Source organism: Rousettus aegyptiacus, unplaced genomic scaffold (genome assembly GCF_014176215.1).
Source record: "Rousettus aegyptiacus isolate mRouAeg1 unplaced genomic scaffold, mRouAeg1.p scaffold_m13_p_8, whole genome shotgun sequence".
Taxonomy (NCBI): Eukaryota; Metazoa; Chordata; class Mammalia; order Chiroptera; family Pteropodidae; genus Rousettus; species Rousettus aegyptiacus.
The window spans coordinates 40597284-40616884 of record NW_023416311.1 but is presented as its reverse complement, the minus strand read 5'-3'; positions in this window follow the sequence as shown (position 1 = coordinate 40616884).

The window sequence follows — 19601 nt, the reverse complement described above, 5'->3', positions numbered from 1 at the left end:
GAGGGTCGATGTTTCCGACTTACTGAGAACTCACAAATTAGTAAGGAAAAGATAACCAAATAATGTGCAAAAGACAGATAGATATAAGGAAGTCATAGAAAACTAAATTTCAGTGACCAGTAAAAAGGTAAAGATGCTTATTTACCTCACTAGTAGTCAGGGAATGGAAGATAAAAGAACAATCAGATTTTATTTTCAGCTATCAGCAGAAATTGGAAGAGTGAGAACATCCAATGCTGGAGAGGTTGTGGGGAAATGAGAATTGTCACATATTGCTGGTGGGAATGTCATTTACTGAAACATTTTTGTAAATGAATATGCCAAGTTCTGTGAAAATTTTTAAAAATTAAAATTTTATGTGTGTGCGTGTGTATCACATACCCTGAGGTCCACTTTGGAGACTCTATTCATATAGCATTCCTTGGCATCTTTATATACAAAGGTATTTATTGTATCAACTTTTTGTAAAGCAAAAAAACTGGAGATGTCTTAAATGTAAGGAAATGATCGAATAAATTGTAGTAACTACAACACTAGTTGTAATAGCAAGGCTGGAATGGCCCTAATGTCCATCAGAAGGAAATTAGTTGAAAAGCTAGGTTACATCCACACTATGGAATTCTGTGGAGCTATCAGAATAAGAAGCGTCTCTGTATATTGCTACAAATCGATCCCTATAATATACTGTTAAGTAAAAAAAAAAAAAAAAGCAATATAGAAAATACTATGTATGGTGTGTTTGCCAGAGTTCTCTAGAGAAACAGAACCGTGTGAGAGAGAGAGAGATGGATTAATGTTTAAATCAGTAGACTTGGTAAAGCAGATTGTTCTCCCTAATGTGGTTGGGCCTCATCCAATCAGTTGAAGGCCTGGATAGACTAAAAGTAGTGACCGTCATTCAAGTAAGAGGGGATTCCTCCTGCCCAACTGTCTTTGAAGTGGGCCACTGTCTTTCCGAAACATTGGATCATCCTCGGTCTCAAACCTACCAGCTTTCAGACTGAAACTATACCATCAATTCTCCTGGTTCTCAGGCCTTTGGACTCAGACTGGAACTTCATCTTAAGTTCTCTTCGGTCTCCATTTTGCCATTCACTCTGGAGATGTTGGTACTTGTTAACCTCCATAATCACATGGATCAATTCTTAGTAATAAATACCTTAAAATTGTGATGCTGATATTTTTTAAATAAAATAAGAGATTTATTATAAAACAGTTTGAGTTTGAAGGCAGGAAAAAGCTGATGTTCCAGTTCAAAGGCAGTCAGGCAATAGGAATTCTCTGACTGGAATGAAATCAGCTTTTTAGTCTAGCGGCCCTTCAACTGATGACATGAAGCCCACCCACATTAGGGAGAGCAATCTGCTTTACTAAGTCTGCTGATTTAAATGTTAATCTCATTTACAAAAAATACCCTCACAGAAACACGCAGAATTCTTGACCAAATGTCTGGGCACCCACATGGCCCAGTCAAGTCAACACATAAAAGCAACCATCACAGTATGCTACCAATTAAGAAAAAGGGAGAATGAGTATGTGTGTGTATTTATATTTTTAAATAGAAGTATAAACCAAATATACTTTTTAAAATACATCTGTAATGAGAGGGATAAAAGCTAAACTTGGGATCTACCTTGTTTTGGAACCATGTAAAGATTTTATATAATTAGTAATAAAAATTTAAAAGCCCCTAAAAATTGAAAACGAAGCAAATGAATTAAACAGTGAGTTGGTAGCATAATCACTCAGAAAGGAAATATTTCACATGACTTTAAAACACTTTACACCAGGGATCCCCAGCCCCTAGGCCGCAGACTGGTACCTGTCCATGGCTTGTTAGGAACTGGGCTGCACAGCAGGAGGTGAACAGCTGGCGAGCGAAGCTTCATCTGTATTTGCAGCCACTCCTCAGCTCTAGTATCACTTCCTCGGCTCCACCTCAGGTCATCAGACATTAGATTCTCATAGGAGCACTTGTCCCTGGTTTCAAAAATGTCGGGGACCACTGCTTTACACCACTAAAGATAAAAGGACCTGTCCCCCACCAAAAAAATATTTTCTACGAACCTGGCATTGGTGATACTTTTCAATTCTGAGCCTGTGTGTATGGATTGTGGGGTAAAGGAGAAACTGCCTCGGAGTCTGTAGTAGATCCTCTGGGGTACATTCTCAGGGACCAGGGCACTCATTCCCTCAGCTGCTGGCAGTGTTGGTAGCTGAGAGCGCGCAGCCGAATTACTTCTGAGAATTGCCATCAGCTGGAGAGAGCTGTTTTATCTGAGGTCATGACTTCTCCAATGACATCCTACATTCCAACTTATAAAAGCCCAGCCTCCTTGGCTAAGGCAAGGCAACTCTGAAAGGCCATCCATGCTCCAGTGCTACCCATGGGTTCATCCAAGGCATTTGTTGTGACTGCATTAAAATATAAGTCTTCCCTATGCTTCAACCCTGCTTCCTTCGGACGTCACAGGCTTTGGTCCCAGTGACATACCACAGTGAATGTCTTGCATGCAAATCTTTATCTCAGTCCGTTTTTCCGGGAAGCCCATCTAAGACAGTTATAGTCAAGAATGATCTGGGGAAGCAGATTCTAAAATGAGATTTTGGAACTAACTATCCACTGCCAGGCTGGCAGTGGAGGACTTATTACTGGTGACAGATGGAGCATGGATCCCCAGTAGCTTGCCATAGCAATGTAACTGTTGAAACTTTCACTGTTAGTGAACTGGAATGGGATACCAGGAGTGCCCTGGTAGGGACAATGTCTCAGACACTTGAGAAGTTCAAGAGAAATGGCAATTAATTACGAAATGTGGAATTGGATGGCTGTTGTTGTGGGTAATCAATGCATCAGAGAAATGCTGAGGATGATTAATCACCAATCAAAGGTTCTAGATAAATCCAGAGGGCCTCCTTGACAACATATAAAAAGACTCATCTTCTATAGCTGGAAGACAGAAAAAGCTGACGATCAGGGCCAGGACTTAAATGTAAGATTGGCAGAGCTCAAGAGAATGTTGGATTCCAGCCCCATTATGTCTGCTAAGCCAAGGTCAGGGACATGTTTGCAAAAGAAATAGGACCCTTGGGACTTGGGATAAAGATGTCTGGGTTAATGCAGACAAAAATCTTGGATATGGACTTGCAGAAGTAGCCACTTCTTCCTGTTAAGCTCCCACTCAACTCGCTTCCTCCTTGTTGATTGAAGAGGATGCAGAAGCTTCTTCGTTGCAGGATAACAAGCACCCTCCTCAGGATGCACCTCACCTGACCACCAAGCCAATAACTAGGGTCCAGACACAATACAAATGGGCCAAGGAAGTTGCTGTAGAACCTTGTCAAAATAAACCTGGAGGAGTTGAGAGAGTTCTGGGTCAGTGGGAATGGAACATTAAGTTGGGTGAGAGAGAATTTTTATATAAGCACTCTTCAATGATAAAAAGTTTAACATTCTGGCAGGGACTTGGAGAGACAGTGCTGATACACAGCTGGAGAAAGCCCGAGCCACTTAGCTTGGCCTATCTAAATGAAATAGAACAGAACTTCTAAGGCAGACTAGAGGAAGAAAGAATAATAATAATAATAATAAAAAACATAAAACAAACTCAGAGAAGTGTGCATGCTGGAGTGAACATAGTGTGTAAGGCAAGAAAGCCCAGAGGTTCCTCCATTTATCAAAGCAATATGGAATGTGCTATCATTTGCAAAGTCAGTAGGACTTATTTCAGAGACTAAGAAACCACTTTGGAATTTTTCCCAAACAATAAGTGTGTCCGTGACAGTCATATTCCGGGAAGAGGAAAACGACCACTAGGTGGATCTGTGGACCCAGTGGACTCATCATGAACTATGCATGGGCCAAAACTAAATTTATTACCTAGCCCTGTATGCTTCTACTGTGATGGGCCAAAAAGGCATGACAGTGTTCAGCCCCTAGGTATCGGTGTCAGCTTGGAGGCTGTGTCCAATAATCCTCAAAATCTTAGGTATTTTTCATTTCCCTGTGTATAAGTTTACCCATTTACACAAATAGCTAGCTTCTAGCTTTGAGTAAGGTTCAGAACAGAATGGATCTACAATAGGTCCAGGCTGCAGTGCAAGTGATCCTTTCTTTTGGGCCATACTATCTGACAGACCTAAGATAGAGCTGTCAGTTCTGGAAGAAGGTGCCGCGTGGCGTTTATGGCATGCCCCAGTTGGAGAGTTACAGCATAGACCCCTTATGAGTCTGCAACTAGACCATGCTACCTGTATTGGAAAATTATATACCATTTGAAAAATAGTTCCTTGGGTGCTTCTGGGCCCTGGTTGAGACAAGCATCTAATCGTGGAAGTGATCATATATCCAGAACTGAACTGGGATATGTCACTCACAAAATCATAAGGTTAGGCAGACCCAGCAACAATCTAGTAAGATGCAAGTGGTACATGGGAGAGAATGGAGCCAGAGGGTACAAATAAGCTGCACAAGTTTTGGCCCCAATGTCATTATCTACTGTTGACCAGTACATCTCCTTCAGCTCCAGGGAAAGAATGGTGAGGAAAACTTTGGTTTCTCTACATGGGCATCCACTTTGTGTGAAGTTAAAAGTAGCCCAGGGACTCATAAGCAATAGGTATAGAGGACTCATAGGCAATAGTTAATGGCTTGGCTGGTTAGGCAAAGACCTGGAAGGAGAAAAATTGAAAGATTGGAGACATGGAAGTTTGGAGAAGAGGCATGTGGACAGACTTTTAGGAATGAGTATGAAAATGTGAAGAGCTTTGAATCAATCATATGTTACTCATCAGAGATCGCCTATCACAGAAAAGACACTACTGAATAGACAGAAAGTCTTAACAGATTGTCAGTGTGCCTCTGTTATTGACCACTGCAGTGAAATCTTGAATGAAGTAGCCAGGGATGGAGGCTACCTGTGAGCCCAACAGCATGGGCTCCTACTCGCTGAGGTGGATTTAGCTACTGCATGTGTTAAATGTCCTATCTACCAGTAACAGACCAGTGTTAAGCACCTTCCCTTGAGAAAACCAAGCAGCCACATGATGGCAAGTAAATTTGGACCCCTTCCATCTTAGGGGAGTTAATTATTCCTGACTAGAATTGACACATAGTTTAGGTATGAGCTTTTCTTTCTGGCTGCATTGCCACAGCCGACATTGCTATCCAAACACTTACAAAAGATTTGATCGACCTACCTGGGATCCTACATAGCCTCACAAAGGCCCAAGGAATCCACTTTACAGCAAACGAAGTGCAACAGTGAATTAGAGCCATGAGATCAATTGATACTGTCATTTGCTGCCAAACTCAGAAGCTGGCGGACTGATGGAGCAATGGACTGCTTTTTTAAAAAGTTACACCTGAGACACCAGTTTTAAGATGATACCCTGAGAAGATGGAGCAACATTCTCAGGATGTAACATTTACCCTAAATCGGCAACCATTATATGGTGCTGTGACCCTACTTACACCACTCCAGTGACTTACTAGGAGAGTTTGTGCCTCCTGTCCTTACGACTCTAGGATGTATGGGTATAGAGTTCTTGGTTCCCAGAAAGGAAATGCTTCCTCCAGGGTCTCAGCAAGAGTCATATTAAAATGACCGCTCTCCAGTCATTTTAAGCTCTTCATATCAAAAAATCAACTGGCAAAAGAAAGTCTCCATCTTCCATTCCTCCACAGTTCCTTGAAGTCTAGCGCGCGCGCGCACGCACACACACACACACACACACACACACACACACAAAATGTCTCTAGAGCACCAAAAATAATAGCTATCGTGCTGTTTTGGAGACATTCCATTAGGACCCTGCTGTTGGGGTTCCAGGTGCTGACAACACAGCTCACTCAGGCTCCAAAACCAGATGTTAAAATATATCATGTGTGTAGAGGGGAATCAAAGTGAAGAATAACCAATTATTGCAGGTGAAGAAGAGGTGAAGGTAACTACCCGGCTACTACCTAGGTAAGATCACAGAACGTGAAGAATATAATTTCTATGTTAGAATTACCTTTGTTAATAGATTGCTCTCTAAGAATTGATAGGAAGTGGTGTTAGCATCATGGTGATGTAAGACGTTTCTCTTTGCCCCCTTTTTAAAACAACTAATTAGATATACATCCACAGGCAATAGTGCCTCGGTGGGAGATGTGGGACCCAACAACCGAAGCTAAGGGACCTAAGAGGATTCTTGCGTACCTGCGCTTTCAAAAATAGACAGACAGGCCTGGTAAGGGCGGAGGATCCAAAGAAGTCAGTAGTAAACTTGCCCCACGTTCAGATATAGGCAGGAGAGAATATGTAGAAGTCCAGCCAGCCTGAAGGGAGATTTCAGTGTGCCACTGGAGTGGGAAGGATAAGAGTTTGCACATACTGGAGCGGGGGACTGCCAGAGCCCTACAAACCCCCCACCTCCCTGCAACAGTGCGTGGGGCCGTCAGGTGTTGTGGAAAGCTGTATGTGTCGCGCGTATGGGTCATGGCTGGAGAAACCTGTTTCTCTCCAGCAGCACCCAGAGTACTGAGGTGGAACTTCCATTCCGGGGAGGAGGGAGTGGAGAGGAAAGGAAGCAGATAAGAATATCGAAGGACATTAAAGGAACATGGTTCCTGCCAACTACATCAGGACTTCAGCAGGAATACCGCTTCCAAGCCTTCGGGAGTATCTCACTTGAGAATCTCCCCCACTGGGTCCGTGGGCTCCCCCCTCACCTCTGAGTGCTAAACCCACACCTTCTCTGACTCTGCAGCAGATCCTCGCGAGTGCTCATGAGAGCCTCGGCGAGAACAGGTCTGGCAGTGCTCTCAGAAAAATGAATCAGGATCTGCAGGCAAGGAAGAAATCACACTGGAGCTATGGCGTTACCTCCTGGACAAAAAAAAAAAAAAAAAAAAAAAAAAAAAATTCCCATGGTCAGCCTAGTGAGTAATGAAAACAAGAGAAATGTAAAAGCTTAAGGATTCTGCCGCAAGAGGGAGCAAGAGAGTGGAGCAGATCTATCCATTCAAAAGCTGAGGAAACCCTAAATACAGCAACACCAGGGATCACTACCCCATCTGAAGACACCCAATAAAGATTTAAAGAGGTGTCTGCCACTTCAAATGGAAAATGGAAACGCAAAAATACAAAGAACATGTTAAATCAAGAAAATATGTCACTCCTAAAAGATATAAATAATTCTCCAACAATCGAAGTCAAAGCTATAGAATGCTGTGATCTAGCTGGTAAAGAATCTAGAATAGCTGTGTTGAATAAATTCAATGAACTGCAAGAAAATGAAGAAAGATAATTCTGATATTAGGGGGAGGGGGAAAAAACACATGAACAAAATGAACTCTTTACCAAAGAGACAGAAATCATAAAGGAACCAAAGAGAAATCCTGAAGCTAAAGAATTCAGTGAATAAGATGAAGAATACAATAGAGAACATCTAAAGTAGAATAGAGCAGATGGAAGATAGAATAAGTGACTTAGAGGAGAGGAGTTTAGAAATAACAGAAGCGAACACAAATACACACACAGAATAAAAAGAGCAAAGAAAGCCTGAGTGATCTAGGGACTCAGTCGAAAAAGCAAATATTAGAATAATTGGGGTTCCAGAAAGAGAAGAGAGGGAGAAGGGACAAAGAGTTTATTTAAAGACATAATAGCTGAAAACTTCCCAAACCTGGGGAAAGACTTAGATATCCAAGTTTATAAAGCTAATGGATCACCAATTTCGAAAGGTAATCAATCTTATGAACAAAGGGAAAACAAAACAATGGAAATATAAGACAACCAGAGAGCTACCAATAAGATGGTAGTAATAAGTCCTTTCATATCAATAATTACTCTAAATGTAAATAGATTGAGTTCATCAATCGATAGTCACAGAGTGGCTCGGTGGATAAAACAAACCCAACTATATGTTACCTACAAGAGACCCCCTTCAGCTTTAGGGACATACATAGCCTCAGTATGAAGGGATGGTAAAGATATTCCATGCAAATAGAAACTAAAAGTAAGCTGTAGTAGCCATACTTCTATCAAACAAAATACACCTTAAGTCAAAAATGATAAGCGACAAAGAGGGTCATTATATAATGATAAGAGGTCAATACACTAAGAAGATATAATAATCATAAATATACACACTCATTATCTAAATATATTAAGCAAATATTAACAGATCTAAAGGGAGAAATAGGCAGTACAATAATAGTAAGGGACTTCAATACTCCACTTTCAGCAATGGAGCATCTAGACAGAAAATCAACAAAAACGTTGGAAATAAATTATACTTTCGATCAAATGGACCTAACAGACATACGTAGAACATTTCTTCCAACAGCACATTCTTCTAAAGCACACACAGAACATTCTCCAGAATAAATCATATGATAGGACTAAAAACAAGTCTTAGCAAATTTTAGAAGATTGAAATCATACTGACTAACTTTTCCTACCACAATGGTATAAAACTAGAAATCAATAACGAGGAAAGCTAGAAAATCTAAAATATGAGGAAACTAAACAATACACTCCGAACAACCAATGGGTCAAAGAGGAAATCAAAAGGGAAATAACAAAATACCTTGAACCAAGCAAAATGGAAACACAACATAGCAAAACCTATGAGATGCTGCAAAAGCAGTCGTGAGACAGAAGTTTATAGCAATAATTGTATACATTAAGAAATTAGAAAGATCTAAATGAACAACCTAATTTTACGACTCAAGGAACTGGAAAAAATGAGCAAGCCCAAAGTTGGCAAAAGGAAGGAAATAATATAGACCAGAATGGAAATAAATGAAAAACAACAGAAAAGATCAACAAAATTAAGAGCTAGCTGGTTTTTCTAAAAGATAAACAAAATTGACAAACCTTTAGCTAGAACCAATAATAATAATAAAAAAAAGACTCAAATAAATAAAACCTGAAATGAAAAAGGAGACATTACAACTGATACTACAGAAATACATAGGTTCATAAGAGACTACTATGAACAATTATATTCCAAGAAATTAGACAGCCTAGGTAATGCCTAGAAATACACAACTTACCAAAATGGAATCAGGAAGAAATAGAAAATTTGAACAGATCAATAACAAGTAAAGAGATGGAATCAGTTATCTAAAACCTCTCAACATAGAAAACCCCATGAACAGATGGCTTCACTGATGAATTCTACTAAAAAATTTAAAGATTTAATAATAATCCTTCTCACTTTGGGAACACCAAAAACATTCTCTGAGGCCAGAATTATCCAGATACCAAAGCTAGATCGGGATACTATAAGAAAAGAGAACTATAGATCAATATCCCTGATAAATAGAGATAAAAAAATATCAATAAAATATTAGCAAACTGAATTTAAGAACATATCAAAAGGATTATACACCATTATCAACATGCTGTACACCTTAAACGTATACAATGTAATATATCAAATATATTTCAATTAAGAAAAAGAATTGATAGGACTGGGGAAAGGAATAAGAAACTCACTGACCTCTCCCATTTCAGTTATCCATACCTTTACAGCTCCCTTCACTTTGAGTCTATTATAAAATAAATGCATGGCAGTGCTTGAGAGAACCCCATACACTGTATGATCCAGGATGATTATTTGCAAGGCTTCTAGCATCAAATTGCCTGATTTCTATTCCTAGTTTGGTCCCTCGTTAATCCAAATACTCAATATCTCTAAGCCTCAGTTTTCTCATGTATAAGAATACTAATGGTACTTCATAAAACTACTGTGATGACTGCATGAACGAATCCATATAATGTGCCGAGCACAGTGCCAAACACAAGGTCAGCATTTAATGAAATGGTCACTGTTAAAAAAAAAAATATATGTGCCTTTGTTCCAGAGGGAAATATATACAAATACAGAAAGAGTTTGACTAGTTAGTAAAGAATATTTTTAACTGTCAATGTTTTGTTCATGCTTGGAACATTGCCCTTCTGGAAAATTCTGTTTCAGACACCTTCCTTAACTATTCAGACTCCTAAATTTTTGGTTTGCTAAGACCTTTGCTCACCACTACTCCAACCTCCCCCCATACCCGAGGTTGGGAGGGGCTGCACATTGCAACACAGAAATTAAGGTCAGGGTATTTTCTGCAGTAAAGCTATCATAGTTTCAGAAGGCAGGAATTCTAATTATTATGTTTAAAACCCTCTTTGTAATGTATATTCCACTTCCTGGAGTTTATTTTTATAGGTGCTTTCATGTTCCTTTTAAACTAGAAGAGACAATAATACTCAAACCATAAAACTGTCCACTCTGGAATTAACAATATATGGGATATTTTTCCCAAAGACCCCTCAAATATGAAAGCTAAAATAGGTTATTTTCACAATCCACTCTTTGACACTAAGTACCACCACTCCCTCCATGGGCACCACCATCCACCCCTTCCCCAATGAGCTCACCCTAGAAATGTGGCCTGGGCCTCTCTTAGAAAGTTGTCCCATGTTGGCTTTAATTAGATGTCATTTCCTAAACATATGGTCTATTTTATACCAGTTGTTTGTAGAAACAACAAAAGCTGATTACTGACTATGCCTTCTACCCTTAAGCTGTTTTCTAGTGCCCTACAATGGAACATGTCGAATTAGGGACTGGTAAAATTATTTTTAGAGTGAAAAAATCTCCTAAACAGCTTTATAATGTGGAATTCATTATCTTTTCAGTTTTAAATGAGCCAGTGCTACCTGTGTCCCACTCAAAAAATTTTCAAATGCACTTTAAATATGACTGTAGTAAAACCTAACAACCTAAAGCAGTAGATTTTAGATGACTAGCTGAGCTGCTTTGCAGTTTTAGAAGTTTGAAACAATTTGCAGGTGTGGTGGTTTAGTTCATTGGGAGCAGCAGTCTGGAATAAGCCACTGTGTGCCAAGATCTCTTGCACATTTCACCAATTACTGCTTTCAGATTTACCAATAAACTTTTTTAAAAATGCAGCTGTCACTTATCACAAGCTGCTGTGGTCTGAATGTTTGTGTCTCTCCAAAATTCATATGTTGAACTCTAACCCCCAATGTAAAGTTCTTAGGAAATGGGGCTATTGAGAGTGATTAGGTCCTGAGCGTGGAACCCTCATGAGTGGAATCAGTGCTTTTATAAAAGAGGCTCCTGGAGCTTGCTTGCCTCTTTGCCATATGAGGATACAAGAAGTCTGTGACTTGGAAGAGGGCCCTCACTCAACCAACCACGCTGACACCCTGACTTGGACTTCCGGCCTCCAGAACTGTGAGAAATAAATTTCTGTTGTTTATAAGCTACCCAGTCTGTGATATTTGTTACAGCAGCCTAAGTGGATTAAAACACAAACCTAATTCACAAGAGCTTGTGACTGTATTCTTTTAGGAAAAGAATAATTTTGGACCATATGACATGTAAAGGAGGATAAGCTGGGAGAAGGGCTTAAAAAGAGATGAAGACAGTCAATCTGGACAGAACCGACTAACAGAAGAGGCAGCTAGAGCTTGGTTTGTCAACGTTGGCACTACTGACATTTGGGGCTAGGTAACTCATTGTTGTTGGGGCTGTCCTGTGCATTGTAGAACGATCCCTGGTCTCTACCCACTTGATGCCCGTAGCAGCCTCCCTCCAAGCTGTAACAGCAAAAATGTCTCCAGATATTGCCCAATGTCCCCTGGGCTGCAAAACCATGCTCAGTTGAGAATTGTTGAAATACAGAATTCAGAGTGCTGGGGAAAATCTTTGCACTGGCTATATTGTGTTTAGGCCAGTGGTGGCACTGGCACCACCTATGAGATACTAAGAAGCATTTGTCGCATGCTGTTAAGATTCTGGTGTTTAAAGTTCATCTCAATTGATCCCAACCGACCCTTCCTAGGGCCTAGTTTCTTCCCTGAACTCTAGTATTTTTCAAGATACTCAGAAGATTATGAAATCAATTTAGTGGATCCTAACCAGCATTTTCTAAAGAATGAAATAATGAATAGAATGAATAGTACAGAATATATCAGAGTACAGTTTGTGGAATATGGACTTGCGAAACTTTTGATTGTTTACAGCTGTGTATACTCGCTCATATTAGATATTGATGTAAAATGTATTACTTATAAAGGGCCAAAAATATAAGAAGTTTGAGAATCCTTGTTCTATTTTAACATATCCCCTGCACGTACACTTCTCTCCTAATGTGCAATGTATTTGTTTCTCATTGCTGCTGTAACAAATTACCATAAACTCAGTGGCTTAAGACATGCAAATTTATTCTCTTACAGTTCTAGAGGTGAGAAATCTGATATCAGTTTCACTGCACAAAAGTCAAATGTGGACAGGACAAGGACCTCCTATAGCTACAAGGAACTGAGTTCTGCGAATAACCAGTGGGCTTAGAAGAGACTCATGAGCCTCAGAAGATATAGCAGCCCAGGCTGACGCATTGATTGTAGTCTTGTGAGACCCTGAACAGAGGACTCAGCTAAGCCGTGCCAAGACTCTAGATCCAAGGAAATTGTTAAGTAATAAGTGTTATTTTAAGTCCCGAATATTGTGGTAATTTGTTATACTGTGATAGAAAACTAATACAGGCATTCAATGGAATGACTGGAGCAAAAATCTAAATTATTCTGATTTAGTACATGGATATTAATGTTAAAATTAAGTGATTTTATGCAATAACATGGAGAATCTCAAATGTATTTTTGCTAAGTGAAATAAGCCAGACCCAAAAGGCTGCATGCTACATGATTCCACTTCTATGACATTTTGGAGAAGATAAAACTATATGGATGAGGAGTAGGTCAATGGTTAACAAAGATTAAAGATGGGGGAGGGGTTAATGACAAAGGGCAACAGGAGGGCTTTGAGGTGGGGCAGTAAGTGGACTATTCTGTGTCATGACTGCGATGGCAGATACGTATCAACACATTTGTCAAAAAACATGGAACTATACATCACAGACAGTGCATTTTACTATGTACGAATTTTGACATAAACAAAAATTAAGTAATTTTTTAAAAAATTATAAATTCCTACTTGGAGTTCTCTGCCCTGGGGAAAGATTTTCCCCCAGCTGTACAATAGAAGAGGCTGAAGAGAACTCCTTGTCCCAGAATTGGGGCCACCACCATAGGGCTTAGCCTGGGAATTATGAAGAAGGTGGCTTCCTAGTTTTGTTATCTGAATACTTCTATTCCTCTCATGAAGTCAGGGTCCAACCAAAATGATCAGCTTCAATATATGGCCTTTTGAAGTCTGAATTTCAAAGATCAGCAAACTTGTTAGGAAAAGTGAGTTTGTAGAAGGGAAAATTAAATTGGCTTATACTTCTCCATAGTATCTACAAAAGATGTGGTAATAGATTAGAACTGGAGACATTAGCTTAATATAGACACAGATGGATGCATATAGAAATATTTATAGTTATGTGTGCATATACTGGTTAGTATACATACATATATTTCTTTATTCTGTCAGCTGAGAGGGTCTAGAAGAAGAAAAAAAAAAAAAAAAAAAAAAATGACGCGCCATACCCTAGAGGCAATGAGCACATGCAGCACCCAGGTCTTGGATTCTAAATCCCATTTTTCAATAAAGGGAAACAGAGCTCATTGGAGAAATGTCTGATTCTTGGACTAGGGCAGGGAACATATGAGATGATCCCAGAGCATCTTGTGGTGCCAGAAAGTAAGGAAGTGCTCCAAAAACAAGACAATGGGTATATGTCAAAGGGGCTCCAAAGCCAAAGTTGAAACAATTTGAGCAAAAATAAATCACATACTATTGGATTATAACCCAAAATATAAAATAAATATCTTTGAGTCTATACTGACACAAATCAATGAGTGAATAAGTAAATAAATAAATAAAATTAAAATTACCTGTAAAAAGAATTGCAAATAATTTATGTAAGTGCTATATTCTCAAATTGATAAAATATGACTGCCTATCCCTTAAGTAAACAAACACATAAAAGACACATCTCCCGTACAAAATAATTTCAAATAAGTTATGTAGGTACTATATTCTTCAGTTGATAGAGAATAACACCCTATTCCTTACGAATGGGCTATGCACAGCGACTTCCATCCAAAGAGTACAGTACAGAAATGGGGACAAGAATGGGGAAATGAGACAAACACTGCTTCAGCTATGCCACCAAGCTGAACACTATCAGGGATAAGTCGTGTTGCTAGCACATGCTCTGGATATGTTGTGGTGAGAATGGCACTTTAATTCTGCAGTCTTCCTCTCAAGACCCTACCCCCAATCATGAGAAAAACAGACAAACTTAAAGTTTCCTGACCCGTACTCCTCAAAACTGCCAAAGTCATCAAAAAAACAAGAAAAACCTGAGACACTGTCACAGTACAGATGAGCCTAAGGAGAAATGATGACTTAATGTAATGTGGTATCCTGGATGGTATCCTGGGACAGAGAAAGATCATCAGGAAAAAACTAAGGAAATGTAAATAAAATATGGACTTTAGTTAATAATAATGTATTGGCTTATTAGTTTTGACAAATTTATCATACTAATGTAAGATATTAACAGTGGCAATAACTGGATGTAGGGTATAAGTGAACTCTCTGCACTACCCTCACAACTTTTCTGTGAATCTTAAACTATTCTAAAATTTAAAAATATTTAAAAGCACATGTTAAAAATCCAAAAGGACCTATAGTACAGTTTTCTTTCCCTTCCCTTCCTTCCCTTCTCCTTCCTTCCTTCCTTCCTTCCTTCCTTCCTTCCTTCCTTCCTTCCTTCCTTCCTTCCTTCCTTCTTCTTTCTGTCTATTCATATACCAACCTGTTCTTCCATCAAGCCTCTCTGTTTACATACATAGAGAGTTGCCTATAATGCTGTCCAGCACATTTAAAGGACTACTGTATCTGATTAGTGGAATTTGTGGTGACTTTCTAAACTACTTGAATTATTTTTAATAATTGTGTTATTTTTATCAAAGTATTAAAGTCACTATGTTTTTTAAACGAAATGGAGACAAAAGTACTAACCATCAAGACCTTTTTATCTCCATAATGTTTTAGTTATGGTAGGAACCAATATACTGTTTCATTCTGAAAGGATTTGCATAAATACAGTTAGTTATACAACCAAAAACTAATAAAAAGATGTTCTTAATTATTTTCCTGTGGGAACAACCACAAAAAAGAGAGAAGGGCCTTGATTGTGTGATTTTGCTGTTAAGATGCATAACATCTTTTACAGTTAGCCACTGCAGAGAGGAGGAATGCTCAAATGTTCCATCTTAATCCAGTGAAGCTCGATTCATTTGTGGTCAAGAAGTAAAGCATATCTAAAAGCAAACAATGCATTTAATCCATAGTAGAGCCCTGCCTGATGTGAGAGGAGTATCTGGCTTAACACAAATAATTGTTATTTCAAGTAAGTATCATTGCAATAATGGTTGGTTATGAATAAATTAAAATTAAAACTTGAGAAGAAGCACTCTATTTCTCCCCTCTATCCCTCAAAGCAGAAAAGGTAGACAAACTCCTCAATTTCTAAAATTTAATGTTAATTGGAGGTCAGTTCTAAAATCTTATAAGTTTAACTTTGGAAGAAATATCCAAAATTCCTGAGTCCAACCCCTTCATGTTGCAAATAAAGAACAGAGGATCGATGTGCTCAGTTTTAAGAAAATCTGGTAAACCAAATTCTGCTTACCAAACAGATAAATCAGGAGGTGGATATTAATTTTACAAAATGATCAACTACATATGTGTTTAAATGTGTTTCCCATACATTTTTAAAGTATAATTCAACTTATAAAAATGGACGTCACATTCAACTTTTAGGAATTCAACTAAATTTAGCAAATACCCATTCCTGGAATGTATTCTGTGTACAGTGCTCTGTGCTAGGCACCGCCAGCATCAAATAAATGGACCCCAGCTCTGCTGTGAAAGAAACTTCATTTATCCTGGAAACTGATGCTCCTCTGTAAACATATAAAACAGGTTGTAACAGTTTTCAGAAATCATCAGATTCCAGTGACAAGCAACAAAAATTATTGTCTGAGTCTCATTCCCATTTTCTGGTACCTTCATGTTCCTCCCCATTTCTCTTCTCATCACTACTTTTTTCTCTATCAGGCCCAGAGCCAAAAAACATCTTACTAAAACAAGTCAAGTGTTCACATATGTAGATTTTCGAGCAAACAAGCCAACAAAAACAAATGAACTAAAAAGGAGAAAATATTAAAATTCTTCTAAATCCTTTACTCTTCAATTGACTTTCATTTTGGATTTCTATTATATGGTGGGTATGTGTCTTAATGCTTTAATTCATTTAGATTACTGGTTTGTAGTTTTCAGGAAATCATATATTCTGGGTTTAAACATAACTCTACTGTTTGTCATCTTAGGAGGAGTATGTTAAGATTTTACTAGCAAGCAGAATGTTAAAGCCTAGGTATGGTCAGCACACTCTTGTGAAGGCTCCACCATAGAGAAGGGATTGGGCTGTAGACAACCACAGGCTGTCAAAGTTCTTGGAGAATTTATAAAACCAATAGACCAACTCTAAGACTAGGAATAAAATGAAAGAGAAAAATAATTTATTTCTTTATTTATAACAGCAAAGCAGCTATGTGCAAGTCAAGGTGATTATTTGTAAAGGGTTGATGATTGGGGTAGGACGATAAAAGTAGAGTGTTACTTATACCACACCAGTGGTCCTCCTGGGGGCAATTGTGGTAATGGAAGGGTCCAGACAGACTCAACAGGAGGTTCCTGGAGATTAAATTCAAATGTATTTAAAATATCTAGATTCATTTCTCAATAATAGATGTTCAAAATTAGTTCCCAGTTCTCTTTCCAAAGCCCCTGTCTTCCAGGCTCACAGAATCTGCAGTGGCAGCATTCTTCTTTCTGAGTGTGCGTCCAAGTTTAAGTTTTGGAGTAATTATAGAGACAACCTGACTAGAATTAAAACAAAGCCCAATAACAAAAACAATTAATGAAAAGGGGAGAAAAGTCAAGGTGAATTTCGATTTTTAAAGATGCTATGTTTTTGACTAGAGGAAATAACACATTTGCCAGTTGGCTTCATGGGATCCCAGACTGGGCCCAGAGACAGCTGGCACAGATGTTGGAGCTTCGAACTTGTCCACGTCCTATCAATTTTATGCACATTCTTGTACAGAGGTGATAATGCTAAGGCTGTGCTCTCTCCTGGTATAAATGGGGCTAAAAATGTACCATGTTCCTGGTAGTCCTTGTGTCCCAATATATTCCTTGGCAAATTTTGCCACTTCTGGGAAGTCCTGTTGTTGTTTATTTCTGCCTCACCCATTCCCTCCTTCTTCCTGTCAGTCAGTCCTGCTTTCCTCAGAAAGGAGGAACCACACCTTGGCTTCTGCTGGAAAAGCTGGGTCTGGCCCACACCCACATACCCTAAGGACCTAGAAATCTCAACAGACTTGAGGGGAAATTAATGAAACACAAACTGACCACCCTAACATTTTACAGCCAGGAAGGGGTTCATAGAAACCAAATGTAAAATGAATTAAAATGTCAAGATCAAGACTTTTAAAAAACTCATGAGAAGAACATTGACATCATATGTGGAAAGTATAAGGATCTGTTCCAATTCTTTTAGAAAGAGCCCACAATCTGAGAGAGATGCTCACATCCAGATGTTCTGAGCGATTTGCACACTGGAATGGGGGAGGGGGAGCAGAAGGGCAGATGTGAACTGTCAGCCTTAGCATTTCATGGCCATTTACCTCACAGAAGAGCTCCTGGACTGATAGAATCTTTAACTCAAGTTTAGTTATCCAAGTTGATTCTTAATAATAACAATAACTTATACAAATCGTATTATACTTAATTAAGTTTTGGTTGCTTTATATAAGCTTCTGTTTCAAGTGACATAATCTTGTCTTTCTAACTAGACTATAAACCTTAGGAGATAAAAGATTGAGTCTTAGGCTGCTGTTTCCTCTGTCAGTGCTGAGGCCTCTTAAGCAGCTCGTAGTAGGTGCACAATATAAAATGGAGCTTGAGTTAGTCATGAAGCTAAAATAGCCCTAAGTAAAAATATTCTCTCCGAACCCCTACTGAAGCAGTTACATTCTTTCACTCTTCAGAAAATATATTTCTCTCCTCTCTTCTAAAACATATCTGAAAATGAGAGGTTGTGAGAAGCCCAACATCTTCTAGTCAGGCCTGATAATCGGCTCGTATACAACGGTATGGCCAAACTAGTTGGTAAAATACTGAAATGCTTTGAAAATAGACATTGCCCAAGCCTCCAAATGTTGTTCTGCCTCTGCCACCTAGGCTGCACCCCAGGACTCCAGACTTCCTCCCCGTCCGTATTAGTTTGCTAGGACTGTTGTTTTTAAGTACCACAAATGGGGTGACTAATATGATAGAACTTTATTGTCTTACAATCGTGGAAGCTAGAAGCCTGAGGTTGAGGTGTTAACAGGGTCATGATCTCCTGCAGGCACTAAGGGAAGGATGTATTTTGAGCCTCTTCCCCAGCTTCTGGTCATTTGCCGACAATCTTTGGTCAGTCTTTGGCTTGTCCACAATGTCTCCCTGATCCTGCCTTCATGTTCACATGGTGTTCTCCCTGTGTGAGTGGCTGTGTCCAAATTTCTCCTTTTTATAAGCGTACCAGTCAAATTGGATTAGGGGTCCACCCTACTCCAGTGTGATCTCAACGAATTATATCTACAGTGACCTGATTTCCAAATAAGATGACATTCTGAGGTAACAGGAGTTAGGACTTTAACTTTTGGGGGGATAGGGTGCAGGGTGGGGCAGGGGGAGGGAATTCCATCCATAATGTTACCTACCAACTAAAAGTCTACACTTGGTCCAATAGGAGGTCTCTAGGATTCACTCCAATTCCTTATGCATTGTGATTTATCCATTCACGTGATGTAGTACTCGGTAAATATTTTGAATATTGCCTTGCTCTCAAGTTGTTCATTCAGTGCTGACAGAGTGACTAATTTCCCAAGAATTATATATAAAACTTTTTTGTTTCACAATTGGGATAATACTAGGAATGTTACAGATTAGTATATTAGAGGTTCTGAGCCCACGACATGCTTACAATTCCAGAAACCTTTTTATTTTACCAGCTAGTGAATCGGGGGAAGAGGGTGTACCAAATGGATCTACCCAACCGCTTCCCCCACCCCTCACAGTGTCTTAAAGAAAACCAAATTCCAAAAGCTAATGGCAGCATGTTAAAGGGGGTTCTTAGAGGCCAGAGACCTTTGACATCCACCCTTGGGGGTCTCTGAATCCTTGATTTGCTGGGATAAACTAAGATGGAGTGAAGGTGTCTCATGGTAGAAAGAAGATCTGCAAGGGACTGAGGAACTATCTCACAGAGCACAGGAGACCTTGGCAAACCTCTAAACTTTCAGCAAACTAAAGATCTCAACTATGGAGCTACATGCAGGGTTCCCATTTCCTGCTATGCAAATTCGGGATATGCCAATTAGGATAAGATATCTCAGTACATTTTCTCCTGTTTATCAGCACTGTTTATTTCCATTGTGGCTACAATTTACAACTAACTATCACAAAGTATCGCACACAGCATTTTTATCTTTCTTCTTTTCTATCAGAATAGAACCACA